Below are 14,824 nucleotides of genomic sequence, written 5' to 3'. Positions count from 1 at the left end.
ATACATCAAATGAATGGTTCTTGATCCTTCTCAAACAGTACTCAACAATCAATGACACAAGATGCAACTATGGTACTGACAAACATGATGCCTGTGCTAACCTTTCATGAAAGCATATACATTGCTGATGAAAACTTTAAATAAACATAAAAGCAAATGACTTTTAATTAATTAAATTAGGAAAAAAGTAGACAGAGTTCTAGAGCTGGTATTCTTGGTTTGCACTGTCACACAAAAATTAATTTGAATTGACCATTCAGTGGATAAATTCAAGACATTGTGATATTATAGGAGATAAATAAAGAAGACACCTTTCCAAGTTTTAGCTCTACAGGCTGTGCATCTTCCCAAGCTTCAGATATTTGTTGAAATATTTTGCGCAAATTTACAGAGCCCAGTATGAAACTGCCATGTTGGTGTACCTCCATTGTACACCAACATTGCAGCAGGCAAATGTTGTAAACATCTGGAAGTTACTTTGGATATCTAGGTGGCTGATTAACTGAACTGAACAAGCAAACATCTAAATAATAAGCACTTTTCCTAATACTTTAACTTCTAAAAAGGCTAAAAGCCACGAGATAAGTAAATATTTTTTGACAAATGCTTTCGTAGCTTCATGTTATGCATCACCATAACTCTGAAATTCAAAATGTGCTTGTTTCCAGACAAAGTAAGTTATTAAGGTGGAAAGTTGTTAAAAGATATAAATTTACACTACTCTTATGCCTGATGAGGATAAAAACTTTAACTGGTGTCTCTTTAGTTTTGGATTTTAGAAAATGATCATGTCACGTGCAAATGAAGATTATCCTTGAGGTCAGATTGGGTAAGATTTGAGTCCTAGATTGAATGGTTTTTTTAGCATGAACATCTCAATATTGATTTTATTTCAAACAAATTAGAACCTAGAAGTTCACTAAATAGCTTAATTATTTAAGTACCTGTGTTACCTGTAAGGCTTATAAGTTAAGGGAAAACAGCAAGTTCAACTCCTTCTACATGTACATGAGGGAGTTGTTTGACTCAAGAAAATAGCTTTTAGCTTCTGAACTTATTAGCTTGCAAAGAAAGTCATGTCTGATAACACAAAGCCTAGCAGTTCCTTGGGAAATTCTTTGAAGAAATTCAAACTACAGAAGTACTGTGAGAGATTAAATTTTTTGGGGCTCGCGAGAATGACTTTTAGACAAGTACATCATAGTTACAGCTTACTGAGAGGATAGGCCAAAAAATTGGTTTTCATTTCTCCACACCCTGCTTATACTTAGTTATACTTTGCGAGATGGTGCAAACCGTTCCAGCAGAAGTGAAGAGCACTAATTGTATCTTCAAGTTAGATACAAAAATCTCCAACTTTACACAAGGGTACACTTAGCTATTAACTTTTGATATTTTGGGGGGAGATATGGTAGAGATTTAGGAACTGAGTAAACAAAGGATATAATGATTAATTATAATGCTGTCTTTCTGCTTAAGGAGGCAATAAGAATGTCACCAAGCACAGGAGACAGTTTTGTTACATGATCAAAATTTCCATTACATTGAAAATGCATGCTCTTTTGTCAATGATCAAATTTACAGGTGGATATACACAACTTCTCCCACTTCATATCAATGTCCTAAATATAATGGGTGACACCTCAGAATGTCTGAAAAATTAACTACCCTGAAAATTGATGCTTGAAGTACAAACAGCCCTATGCATTTTAAGCTTGCTTGCCAATAGGAGAGGAGTGATGTGAGTAAACAATTGAAAATCTTTTATGTTGTACTTTCTGGTTGTGACTCCTGCAAGTCAAAACTACATAAGACAGAAATACCACTAACAGCTTACTTGTTAGGGGTTCAAGCAAAGTTTCCCAATAATGTATTCTTAAAATCCAGGAAAGACTTTTTTAAAGAAATACTTATTACCGTCAAACTCACAAAACCGTGAACACCTAAAATATGCCTGGAATGTTTATTGTGTAATAACCAATCACAAGTGAGATCTCAAACCACATAAACCACAGAACAAGGATGTATTGCATAGGCCATGGAACTATAAATTCATGTATAGTTTTGGTTTTCGTTTTGTCCCAGGATAAACACTCTGTCTTTATATATTACTGAAAGTCCACATAATTGCTATCCTTTTGTATCAAGAACCACATCCAGTATTTTAATAGTTTGTGGGATTTTGAAAAACAAGAATCCCCCGACGCTTACAGTTACTCAAGTAAAGCGATGGTTAATTTGACACAGCTATAAATAGGGATGAATAAAAATTTAAAATTTTGGTGGTTTCGCTAACTTTGGTATCATCTTTGGTTAAACTAGCAACTCAGTTTGCTCTCCAATAACTGCAAAGGTACCATGCACTTCAATTGTACAATTTTATCACAGTGGTTGGCCTTTTTAGGGACAACACATTATAGTACATTGGCCAAAATACAAATAGTCCAAAAACGAAGAACAGTCTAGAAAGTAAATTTAACAAAGCCTGCAATGATTACAGAATGATTAACCCTCATTATTGTTTTAGTCAAGCAACTGACATACTTAGTATAAGCTTTTGCTGACAAGGATAGTACAAATCTGGAACGATATTCCCACAACTCTGGTTACCGTTGTACTATCTAGTGAAACCACAACCTGCATGCGTCTTGTTTGATTTGTTTGTCAAATAGAACCAATAAATTGTATCCATTTTAGCATTCTGCAAACAGAATATAAATGGACATAAATATATAAACAAATTAATTATTCAAAATTATTCCATTAAATTACTGTAACTAACATAATAGCCACCTAATTTGTTATAAACTACAACTAGATTCTAACCTGGGACCCACAGAAATTTGATTACCTATGATATTTTGAACTTTAACACCCAACATTTAAGTACATTGTATATGGGAGTAGACTCTTTTTCCTTTATGTTCTAAAGATACTAATTTATGCACTGCATCATTTACTCTGTACTGATGATACTGCTTACAAAATTCCAACAGTTTAGCTGTTCTATATATTATTTAAATGATTCTGTGGTTATTTTATGAAAGGGCCTGTACGGTCGAATATTCCTTGATGGCTTATGTAATTTAGTAATGTACAAAGATGTTCCGATTTCACTTCCACTTTGCTGGCAATCAAATTGAAAATCGTCAGTGTAAAACGCAGACTGTGGACTGCAAACCGGGGTAAAATGCAGACTGCAGACTACAGACTTCATAAGTACATATCGTTTTATAATAATCGTATCAGGCGCTGGTCTTAAACATGATTATTCAGGCTAATTGCAGTGAAAGACTGTGCTCCGGTCAGCTGACTCGCGCTCCGGTTAGTCTGAATATCACTCCAGTTGGCCTGGATATCACTTAGGTTAGCCTCCAGTTACCCTGTTTTCGCTTAGGACTCAATGGTCAGTCTACATTTTAGTCTGTAGTTTGCAGTCCGCAGTCTGCGTTTTACACTGACCGAATCAAAAATCTAGTGTAAAATAAGCCTACCTACACTGTAACATTGTAATCAACCCTAAAGCCTACCACTATCTACAATGAAAAATATCAGATGGCTTACCTCTTAATCTTTTCAAGAAAGTACCTATTCTTGTGTCAACATTTCATGGCGTTCAACTTCGAATTTTTCTGTTGCGGATCTTGTTAGACCTTTCGTGAACACGTTGCTTATGATCTGACATGTTTATAACTGAGCGTTAATTTTTCCGATACCTAATAAAGAGGAAACATCACTTGAAACCTAAAAACTCTGATCAAAATGGTTAAATCCGACGTGTTTTGCAGGGTTATATACTTGCCACGAGCGGCGAATTAATGTCTTGTTCCCAGTGTTCCTCGGCCCCTCTCGAAAGGGGAAAATCCGCTGAGTGCAGGCGCAGGGCTACGTGAACGGCGACCCAACATGGGACGATTTGTGCAACGAACGTTCGAAGAGATCTAGATAGAAAAAAGTCGTGGGGGAGGGGGAAGGGGTGGCCTCTTAAGTTCCCCTGAAATCTGCCCATGAATTAACGCTCAATTTTAGGCCTCACGGAACGGTATCCTACCCCTTGGACCGCTGATGCCCAATTTTTTGTGACATGCGCAGAGTACTTTTTTTTGGGAAACTGCTGTTCGTAGGGATACGCGGGCTCAACTCGCTGTTTACATTCAAGCTCACTCAAGCAAATTATTTTAAAATTGCAACAAAATGTCGAGCAGATGGGACGAAAAAGAGTTCACGGCAGTCATTTTTCCCGGTTAAATCAACCGTCAGTAAAGAAGAAGAAAGAAATTACCGATGAAAACGTGAAAAAAATAGCTGCAAGCAGTGTCCGAGTAGAATTGAAAAACCTGTCGAGCGAGGAAAAAATCGACAAACTCGAGCGAGACTGTAAACGCCTACAGTGTGAAAGTGCCGGCCTGAAGAGGACAATACAAACTCTACGACGAAGTATAGGTAAGTGTCTGCTCAAGTAGTCATCAAGCCGTCTATAAATCTCCTAAAAAGTGTTTCTTAAAGCTTCTGAATTACCAGTAAAAGCCGCTTTCCCACAAATACATTAAAAATTCGTGGCGATGTCAATTAATGCGAGTTTCGATGTTGTCACTAAATTTTTTAAACTCAAACTTATTTAACGTAATAATATATTACCACTACAAGGGGTCAAGGAATACTTAAAACGAAAATAGTTTTAAAAAGTTTGTAAAATGAAGCAAACTAAATGGTATGGTCACATAGGACACGGCTGTGTCAAAATACCAAACTTGAAGCGGCGATTTTGGCGATCGAGTTGGACACCGAGTTCCGAAGCAGACAAAAATTTAATAACATACTCTGGACTGGATATCACCGCTTCGCAAAAAAAGGGCTCCTTCATAGCTGGGTACGCAGTAAACAAGATTTGAATCGCAGCTAAATGCTCTTTTAAAAAAGTCTGCTTGCTCGAACCATTGCAAAATGTTCAAAATTAGATAGATATTTAGGTTATTTTTAATTTTCTGTGGCCGACCGGCTTTCGTGTATTACGCCAGTACTTCAGGTACTTTCGTAGGTTCATGTTAACAGCCTTTTAACCAAAAGCGACCGACAAATTTTAGTCTAGTCGTAAATTTTGTGAAAATGCAATTTTTCCCCAAAGGGTTTGTCTGCCTTTCGTTTTGTAAATTCGCAAGTCAACATCTCGACTCGATATAAGCGGACCGCCGAGGAAACAGTAACTTTCAGAAATCCACACAAGTACACTGTATACTTTAGTTTTTCTATCCTTAAATTTATTGTTTAAAAAAAAAACAAAATACAAGTAAAACTTGTAAGGCCCTATTTATCATAGTAAGGAACAGTTTTTAATTATGACATTTTCATATTTACAGTATTTTTGAGAAGAATTAACAATGACCTAAGGAAAGATGTCTTGAAGTTACAAAGTGAAGCAAAGAAGCGTGAAAGAACTTTGAAGTCTACTGAATTGAAAACGAAACAAGTCGGTAACAAACTACGAGGGACAAAATCTGCTTCCACAAAGCTGAAAAGACAATTAAAGGAAAATGATGAAAATGTAAAGAAACCTAGGTATTCCCTTGTGGACACATTTTCTCATGGCAAAAATGGAACAAATCGTAGAACAGTCATGTTTATGGCCTGGATGAGATATTTACAGCATGCATGTTTGCTTTCTAGCCAAAAGACACCCATTGCATTACATCTAATTTTCAGTATTTATTCAACTGTAGCCCCCCAACAAATGTTGTTGTCTCGCCATCCACACTGGCAGACTGGAATATCCTATTAGGGGAGGCCGATAAACTGATATTACGCAAAAGATTTGCAAGTAGCCAATATGATTTCCATGTATGGAGTGATGACTCCAACAAAGGTGGCGAAGAGCGGCACATTGTAGGTGTCCATACCTGGTGCCCAGAGATCAATGAACCCAGGGCATATGTCCTTGGTAACAGTTTGACAGCGAGTGGGTCAGGAAAACACCAGTCTGATGTAGAATATCATGTTGTTCATGATGAATATGGCATAACTAATATTTCAGGTTTGGTTGGGGATAATGCCTCAACCCAGAAGGGGAAGGCTAATGGTTTAATAGCAAATAATTCAAGGGTTTTTGAAAAGGACATGTTCTTTGTTGGATGTTACCCCCACGTCCTGAACATTATGTTAAGAAGGATGTGCCAAGCTGGGTTTGGGGCCAAGGGTGACATGAATAACAACCATGTATTGCAACTACTTTATAAGGTATCTTGGCTTCATCATGAACGCCCAAGTCAGTACAAATCAATGTATGTATCACTAGGAATCTTAAGTAAAGAGCCACCCCTTCCCCAGTCCTTTATTGACACGAGGTGGACATACTACTATGAGACACTTCAATGGCACTTGAAGTATGGTAAAGCCTGTCTACAACTTGGAGAGAGTGTCCTGGAAAGAATGCCAAAGTCAGACAGCCACTACACAGTGTGGCAGAATGTTATCAAGTTGAGCTCCTGTCCAATGATTCAAGTGGAAATTAAGTTTTTGTACGAGTTTCTTGACAAGTTTCTTATTCCATCTCTCAATGCATCACAAGCAACAGATCAAGAACTTGGCTTCTCCAGTGGATACCTGGCATGATTATGGCCAGCAACTGTCCTTAAACATCATGAAACATTAAGTAAAATGTTGATGTCTCCATCAGCATATTTTCCTTTAACTGAGCAGCAGATGAAGATGTCACTGAAGGATCCTGCAGCCATCAACCACTTTTGTCAGGAAGTGCAGAGGCCAATGTTGCAAGAAGCACTTAAAGTTGTTAAAGACCATGGATCAGAGTGGTTGTCCTTCCCCAAGTTATTTGGAATTGGAGCTGATCCAAGATACCAAAGTTCTTTCTGGTATTCTGTTTTGAAGGCTCTTGAAATTCCTGTCATGCTGCCAACTGAAAGAGAAAAAGAAAGCAGGTCAGTGCAAAATTTCTATGTCCACGGACAAAATCTTCACACATTGGTTTGTAAGGACAGAACTGGTTTAGTTAAATGGGCAGAAGTCTGGAACTTGAAGGAACCATAACTACTGAATGATATCAAAAGAGTTGCAACATCACCACAGAGTAGTCTCATCAGTAAAGAAGCTAACCCCCACCTTTTCGAGTTCTATGCCAAACACATTTTCAGTATTCCTGTGAACAATGTAATTGCTGAAAGGCAGTTCAACCTTTCACAACTTTATCTTCAAAACAACATGTCAGAGCTGTCAAAACAAGCCTCGATAACATTTGTTGAGAACATACTTCACAGTGGAAAAAACAACAACCGCACCACTGAAGCAGCAAGAGAAGTACATGAAGAGAGAATGAAGGCATATGCAAACATGCTGACCTCAGACCTTTTGCAAGAGGCAAGAAAGAAGTTAAAGATGATCCGAAAATGTGAAAACCATGAGCCACTGACTGCAAAAGATGTATATCCCAAAGCTTGGGAAGCAAGGAAACTAAATAGCAACACCTCAAGCATGATCCAGTCCCTCAAAGCTGAAGGCCGCAAACTTGAACTGCAGTGGAAAGCTTCCACCAAAGGCACATCACAATTGGAAAACCAGAGGTCATTCCGGCCAACTGTCATTACAGAATTCAGAACAGCTGGAAAGGTTCCATCTCTAATGCAACTTGCAGCTACTGAGGTATGGGGTTATGGACAGGAACTTTCAACACATGACTTACCAAGAGAATGCCAGTTCTTCGTACAAAACCTGTCAAACATTGTACAGTCTTTGAACATTGATCTTCCATGCACTTTGGACATGCATACCACCCAGTTTCCTATACAAGAAGAATGAAAGTCAAATATGGGGTGGCTCTTTCTAAAAAGGTTCTTTCACAAAAAGATTATTTTCAATTGTAACAATTTCATACTAAACAAATGCGCTTCAACTATGTTCTATCTGAGATTCAGATAAAGTAATTAGTTTGTGGGGAGTCTTACCCATTTGTAAAATACAAATTGTTGCAGTGTAAATAATAGTGATCATAAATATCAAAATACTTCTGAGTGATTATAATGTAATGCATGATTACTGTAGAGTTGTACAGTCAGCAGTTTACAGTGAATGTGAATATAAAAATACTTCTGAGTGATTATAATGCATGATTGCTGTAAAGTTGTACAGTCGGCAGTTTACAATGGATTTGAACATACATAATTGTTTTTCATTATCATTCATATGGGGCAGTTGTTTAAAACTAGTATGATAAGTGAGCCGCATAATTTTCACAGTAAAAAATGTAAGTATTGGTAATTTTTAACGTAAAGTTTGCTTAAAATTACACAAGAGTGTAGCTTGTATAAGATAAAATAACATAAAGCAGTGTACTAATGTACATGAGGTACCATGTTGCATGAGAGAAAAAACAAGGTAGAAAGGAATCGAAAGTAGCCTAATATAGTGGAATGTAAAGCAGAGCAGTGTTTATTAAAACCTGATGTAACTGATAAAACGCACAACAGACTGAATAATTTTATTCCCTCCCAAAATATGAAAATGTTATCAACAGCGGGATGTCTAAACAAGACCACCTTTATTCAGAACATTAAAAATGAAAGTGCCTATTATGCTGGAAAAAAATCATTACTGGAATACCAAACAGTTGTTGTGGCTTACTAATCAATACTAGCAGGGGGTAACTATTTGCATTTACCTGAAAGAATGGAGCGTGAACTCACCTCTCGTAGCCTCGAATTTAACATCTCCCAAGCTGTCTCCGTGCGCTTAGTGCATTCAATATTTATTTCACTACAATATCTTGGGCGCGCGGGGAAAAAGTTGAAATAACTTCAAGAGCAATCAGTCTAGGCCTCCAGACCTTCATTATCCAGGAAACTAGAAGGCAAATCTCCAATTTCACCGTTTCGGTTTTTCGATATCACCGCCTCTGCCCGCTGAGGACGGCAAAAAAGTAAAAAAATACGTATTTCTGCCACTTACGCGACGAAAGAGAAAAAATTAAAACGGTAGAACTTTCAGCCGTGTCCCATTCTTCCTTCTTTGCACGTCTATGGGCCTAAAACTTCGCGTCGGAAGACGATATTCAGCCAAAAAGTTTACAATAACTTGACTGGAGCAAGTGTTTCCGAGAAACGGTTCAACTACGCATGTCATAAATTTTTTCCTGCTGATGTACTGCAAACCATTCCGTGAGGCCTAAATTTTCATTTTCATTATCACATCACCTAGACTGCGAGCAGTCTCTCTCTTCCTCGAAAATCCATGGGGAAGAACGCAAAACAAGTAAGCGCGCGAGCGTGACTCATGACTGTGAGCGTGACGTGCGAGCAACGATGCCGCGAGCCGCTAGTAGCGCGGACATCGGAAGACGGCTGCTAGCCGCTCGCGGCATTGCCATTCGTCGCTCGCACGTCACGCTCACAGTCACGCTCGCACGCTTACTTGTTTTGCGTTCTTTCCCACGGTTTTCGGTAAAGCATGCGTGGGGCCGCACACACGAGGAATGTGTTCAATACAGAAAAACCCTTTCTCTGTTCTTCTCACACGTTGATTTATTTGGTGCATACAATTCAGCCCAATAGCCCTTTAAGTTTAATGCTTAGCTTTTTTTATTTGCATTACAATGTAATCCAACGCGGATGCCATGCAAGTTGGATTATAAACAATTTATTGGCTGATGTTTTTGTGATATCCGGAATAATCAAGGTGGAGGTAAGTGAAGCTGATAACACTAACCGAGCCCTTGATTATTTCGGATATCACAAAAACCGAATCTAATAATTGTTTTCTTATACATTGATTTAAAGAAAATAACGACAAATGCATTATCGCACCGAACACAGTTTATTTTCGACAAGCCATGTTCTTACTTCGCTGTCCGTGAACTTGACGTTACTCTTGAAAATCATGCATGGCGCGCGCAACCTACAGATTATTCACTGATCTGCTAGCAGATTAGTGAATAATCTGTAGGTTGCGCTGTTTCCCAGAATTAACTGTAGTTTTTTTTTTTAGCCAATGAGAAGACAGATGGTGACTACAATATATAATGATTTTAACTATTAACAACATCCAATTAAAATTCTGAGGAGCTCCGCCTTTAGGCCTGGTTAAATCTATATATTATATGGATGTCCTTCGAGATTTCTTTCACTGAAGTCACATTTTCACCTTCATTTTCACTGTCATTTCACCTTCAGCGTACAGATATTTGTTTGCCGTTCGGTGATCAGATGAAAATAACCTCGAGCGAAAACTTATCCCAATACGCCTTGCGAGTCATGTCCAACACTGCCTGGTTCATGGCCATGTTTTCCTTGCAAAAACAATGCCTCAGGTGTACTTGGGTTTCATCGAGCAGGAAAGCACCGTTCTTAACACTACTGAACAGTTTCTTTCAAATGTAAGTCTTAAGTTAACCTTCATTAAAGTTCAGGCCAAATAGAGCAGCTAGAGATGTCCGTTCAATTGCACTTCGAAGCCCTAATTAATGTGGCTAAGGCTCTTTGCTGTCTGAAGCATTATCGACACAATGCAAACGACCTAATTACGTGGCTAAACGGCGACCCGTTGCATCTCAGGGCCGTCTCATGTAGGATTATTGACAAAACTTAATAGCATATCTTTTTTTTTTTGTATTTTATGGTTTTTATTTGTAAGTTGTGCAAGGGACAAGCAAAGAGATACTATAATGCTAGTTTTACAATACAGACACACACACAAATAAACACACAAAAAAAAGAAGAAAAAGGGAGGTAAAGAAGCCTATCATCATTACAATGTAAATAGATCTCTACATACACCATCACAAAACATAAACTAAATTAGCTGAAGCAAGGTAGAAATTAGTTCCATTTTTCATAATGTTTTACCAATTTATTGCTGGTAACATCAATTTTCTATTCAATCTGACAAGTTGCTTTAACCTTGGCTATGAAGACTTTTAGAGAAGGATGTATGATATTTTAATTACAATTATAAATATAATATTTGGTTAATAAAATAATATGGTTTAGAATATGAAAGTCCTCTGCGACATTGAATACTCCAAATATAACATTTTCTGGCGTTAAGGATGTTGAGATTACCTTCTTTCCAGAAATCCCTTCAATTGCACTTCGAAGCCCTAACTGATGTGGCTTAAGCTCTTTGCTGTCTGAAGCATTATCGCCACAATGCAAACGACCTAATTACGTGGCTAAACGGCGACCCGTTGCATCTCAGGCCCGTCTCATGTAGGATTATTGACGACACTTATCGTTAGACTTTCACTTCCATTGGAATAATTATGTCCCCCCGTTACCTTTCTTTAGACAGCAGTTTTAGAGACCCAATGGATCACTCCTTCTCCGAGTCACCATGCGAACTAAAATTCAGACGAGTTTAGGATGGGCTAAAGTTAACATCAATTAAAAAGGGAACGGGGGATGTTATCGAAAAATAAAATAAGTAAATAAATAAATGAAACACACAGCAAGCTGTTCTCTACATTTCAGACTAAATAGGCTTTACAAGCTGCTGCGTTTAGGAAGCAAAAAACAAATAGCAGGTTACATGAACAAAGGAGTTTAATTGTATGGGAATGTTGTGGAAAATCAGTCAGATATATTCATTCATTCATTCATTCATTCACTTATTTATTCGCTCATTCGGTCTTCTTTTTCTTTGCATGGGTTGGAAGCGGTGACTGAACCAATAATGCACCTGCTTTGCAAACTTAAAACATTGGGTTGTCGTTGTGATCTTTCCGCATGGTGCTCAGTGTCTAACATGTCACTAAAAACCAGACGTTCTTTTCAGGCTTGCGTTTATTTTTAACACATAATGAATTAAGAAGAAACCCAATTAACCTGGCAAATCCGCCTTCCTGATGAGGCCTTTTCGAACAATAATTGTTTCCTGACATGTTGACATTGTATTATGTCCATACGCCATTTGTCTGAGATCTTTCAGACATTAATGTATTCCACCTCAAATGAATGAGTTTCCGCCGCATTTTATTTATGAGCCACACTTTGATCGACACTGAATAAGAACCACCACAAATAACAGTACGCCCATCACTATTGTCAAGATTAGACTGATCACGGACAAATTAATGAGTTTACTTCACCTCAAATTAATGTGTTTCCGCCGCATTTTATTTATGAGCCACACCTTGATCGACACTGAATAAGAACCACCACAAATAACAGCACGCCCATTACTACTGTCAAGACTGATCACGGACAAAAGCATTTTTTTTTTTATTTTGAGTCATTTGCAAACATTAAGACATCGAGAGCTCTGCAAGGCGTCGCTCTAGTTTCCTGAAGAGATAGTTAGACCACAGGGAATACAAATCGTTTGGTATAAATGGCCACAAATGTGACGAGTTTAATTGAAACTAAGGTCAATAAAGATTAAAATCAGACAGATAAAATTGTGAGATTTCAAAAAGGATCTATGAAAGTGGCAATTGAACTTGGTGTTGTGTAATTTTAGTCTGAAATCGTACTTGTGATTTTGAAATTACTGGTACGATTTCCGATCAAAATCGCACTCCACTTAATTCAATTACAATAATTAATCACGCGAGTAAATTTCCATTTGAAATTACGAGCACGATTACTCCCCGAATTGTACGATCCGAGGTCCAATTACTTATTAATCCTATCCATAACAAATTTTTGAATTAAACATGTCTTTTGAGATTTACTTTTCAACGAAAACGTATGAAGCGGTTTTCATAAGTTTTGAAATTAAAACTGTAGGAAACATTGCGAAGGAAGCCTATTAAAGCGCCCGTAAATTGACGTGTCATTTACGTGGGTATCCAATTACAAAAAAATTAAATGAATGAGTTGCCAGTAATCGGATACCCGTGTTTGCGCGAAGAACTCTGGGATCGTCAGGGGGCAAACATTGCTAGTCGCTAGAAGGAAATGTATGGCAAAAAGTTGTTTCGAGGTACAAAAAAACGATTTTTGAGAGAGATCCACTCTTTTTCGCCGTCGTTTTTATCGCGAATGGATTTGGGCAATGTTGATATGTGGAATATGTAAGTTTTTGTTTGAATAACCGTGAAATATGTGACAAAATCTACCGATAAACTCCGTTGCTTGCGTGAGGTTTATTGTGGAATTTACATCGCGTAATGGTCTGAAAATATTACGAAATTAATTAGGTATAAATCGAAAGGAAATAACCTAGTAAAACCTTTAAGTTGTGTACAGGCTACTTTTGAAAGCTCAGTCATACAAATAATACTGGAAATAAACTCGGTGGTGATCATTTTACTGTCTGGGGTTGATTTAATGGTAGGTAGGTAGGTAAAACTTTATTTATGCAGGGTGGCCCATTCATCACAGTGGCTGGTATCCAGAGGGGCCCTGCTAAATACAATTTCTAAAAATATAAAACGTCTAATAATATAAAATAGTTATAAAAATAGAGTTAAAAAAAAACTAACGTGTAGTAGTTGAAATAGTTATATAAAAAGAGTTTAAGAAATTGAAACGAGTTACAAGCATGAACTGGTAGGGGAAAAAATAGATATCATAAATTAGGTGCTATAAATAAAATGGGCTTTGACAAGATTTTTAAAAGAGGAGAGTGATACAGCTTGTTGGATTTTACAAGGTAGTGAATTAAAAAGGGCTGTGCCAGAAAATCTAAAAGTACGTTTGCCAAGGCTAAGTTTGGGTTTGGGTAGATGGAGGTCAGCCTTCCTTCGAGTGTTGTAACCATGTACATTGTAGTTCCTAATGAAATAGTTACTTAAATACTGAGGAACTAAGTTATGTAAACATTTAAAAACTAAAACACATTTGTGGATTTTACGGTTCGTTTCTAAGTCAGTCCACCCTAAAACACTAAAAGTATCTCTAGAAGAGTCACGCTTGAGAATGATACGGGCAGCACGGTTTTGCAACCGCTGCAGACTTTTGCTGGAGCCAACAGACAGTTCACCCCAAGCAGTGTCAGTATAACTTAAGATTGGCTCAATAAGGGTATTGTAGACACACTTCGCTGCTTTAAGAGTGAGGCAAGATCGTATGCGTGCTAGAAGTCCTAGACGCTTATTAACTTTTTTACAAGTAGTGTCTATATGCTCTTTCCAGTGAAGCTGTTCATCGAGCATAGTCCCAAGGTAAGTGAACTTCGTCACTCTCTCTATGTCCTTGCTTTGAATCTGCAGGACAAAGTCTGAGGTGGTTTGCAGCAGTTGTCTTGTTCCAAAGAGTAACCCTTTGGTTTTGCTCTGGTTTAGTATTAGCTTACTGTTCACCAACCACTGCTCAACACGGTTGAGGTCTTCTTGTAAATTTTCCCTGATGTTGCTAACCTCAGATCCAGAATAATAGATAACAGTGTCATCCGCATACATGCTAATCGACGAGTGCAGTAAACATTGAGGCAAATCGTTTATGTGTATCACAAATAATAGAGGCCCTAACAAGGAACCCTGAGGAACACCGAAGTCGAGAGGAAGGCTGGATGATAACTCCTTTCCATATTGAACTCGCTGCGAGCGGGTGGTGAGATAGTTTCTGAACCAGCCGAGACTGTGCCCTCTAACTCCGTAGTGCTCTAGCTTGTGAAGGAGACATTTGTGGTCAACAAGATCAAAAGCCTTTTTTAAGTCAATAAAGGCAGCGCCAGTCAACTGTTGTTTGTCCATGTGTTCTAATATATGATCAACCAAGTGGACAACCGCGGTTTCGGTAGAATGCTTCTTACGGAAGCCGGATTGATATACCGATAGAACTTTGTTAACCTCAAAAAACGCTAACAGTTGAACTTGGACCGCACGTTCCATGACCTTGGAAACGAGGGGGAGAACTGAAATCGGACGATAGTTGTTCTCGTC

General features: G+C 38.0%; 1 long non-coding RNA gene and 1 pseudogene across 2 annotated transcripts; one reads left to right on the top strand and one right to left on the bottom strand.

Annotated features, from left to right (window-relative positions):
- Window positions 1–1,949: 1,949 nt before the first annotated feature.
- Window positions 1,950–7,771, bottom strand: LOC149111803 (uncharacterized). Its single transcript, XR_016207496.1, has 3 exons — window positions 7,691–7,771; window positions 3,565–6,910; window positions 1,950–2,701 (listed from the first exon to the last, which is right to left on the bottom strand). It is a non-coding gene; the product is annotated as an uncharacterized LOC149111803 (long non-coding RNA).
- On the top strand, window positions 4,206–8,471 carry LOC149111802 (uncharacterized; annotated as a pseudogene). The gene is made up of 2 exons (XR_016207494.1): window positions 4,206–4,443; window positions 5,358–8,471. The product of XR_016207494.1 is annotated as an uncharacterized LOC149111802 (transcript).
- Window positions 8,472–14,824: the final 6,353 nt, after the last annotated feature.

This window comes from Orbicella faveolata, unplaced genomic scaffold, assembly GCF_042242905.1.
Source record: "Orbicella faveolata isolate gen_17 unplaced genomic scaffold, um_ofav_v1 contig_2, whole genome shotgun sequence".
Classification (NCBI taxonomy): Eukaryota; Metazoa; Cnidaria; class Anthozoa; order Scleractinia; family Merulinidae; genus Orbicella; species Orbicella faveolata.
The sequence above is the reverse complement of the archived record's forward strand: the minus strand, read 5'-3'. Positions and strand labels throughout refer to the sequence as shown.